The following is a 1,091-nucleotide window of genomic DNA, read 5'->3' on the forward strand; positions in this document are numbered from 1 at the left end:
CCTGCTGCTGGTGTTTCGGTTATGTGTGTATATTGTGTAGTCACACACACATTTAATTGTGCATATATACAGGCCACTTCCTAATTATACGTTTCTCTGAGTTTGCACTCATGTCAGTCTATATATCTGTCTGTCTGTCTGTCTATTTAGCAAGTAACAAAATGTTTTTGTTCATGTTATTATAATTATTTGACTGTAGTTCAGAGGTCGTCTTGTGCATGAAGTGCCCTGTTTTCATAAACTATATTAATGATCAACACCGTAGCATTTTTAACGCAAGTCGACCGGTGGAATGATTTAACTAATTTAATGACAAAACATTTGTTAGTTTGACCAGTTATTTTTCTCTGAGGTATTTACGTTATCCATATATCCGTCTGTCTGTCTGTCTGTCTGTCTATTTCCGTTTGTCTATCTTTGTCCATTCGTCTGTCTATCTATCTGTCTCTGTCTATCTTGTCTGTCTGTCTATGCGTCTAATATATCTTACCATCTATCTCAATCTGTCTGTCTCTTTCTACCTATCTATCCGTCTGTCTATTAGCCTGTCTGTCTCCCTATCTTTCTACCTATCAGTCAGTTTGTCTGTCTACCTACCTATCTATCTGTCCGTCTATCCGTCTGTCTGTTTGTTTGTCTTACTACCTATCCTTCTATCAGTCAGTCTGTATGTCGATCTATCTAACTATCTATCTATCTATCTATCTATCTATCTATCTATCTATCTATCTATCTATCTATCTATCTATCTATCTATCTATCTACCTGTCTGTCTGTCTATCAGTCTGTCTGACCCCCTATCTATCCATCTATCTGTCGGTCTCCCTATGTCTATCAGTCCATGTCTATCTGTCTGTCTGTTTACCCATCCATCCGTCTGTCTATCCATCTGTCTATCTATTGCTCCGTCTGTCTGTCTTTCTTTCTACCTATCCGTCTGTCTGTCTCCCTATCTTTCCATCTATCCGTCTGTCTGTCTTTCTACCTATCTATCCGTCTGTCTGTCTCCCTATCTTTCCATCTATCCGTCTGTCTGTCTTTCTACCTATCTATCCGTCTGTGTGTCTGTCTCCCTATCTGTCTATCTATCA

Source organism: Danio rerio, chromosome 23, assembly GCF_052040795.2.
Source record: "Danio rerio strain M-AB ecotype USA chromosome 23, GRCz13ab, whole genome shotgun sequence".
Classification (NCBI taxonomy): Eukaryota; Metazoa; Chordata; class Actinopteri; order Cypriniformes; family Danionidae; genus Danio; species Danio rerio.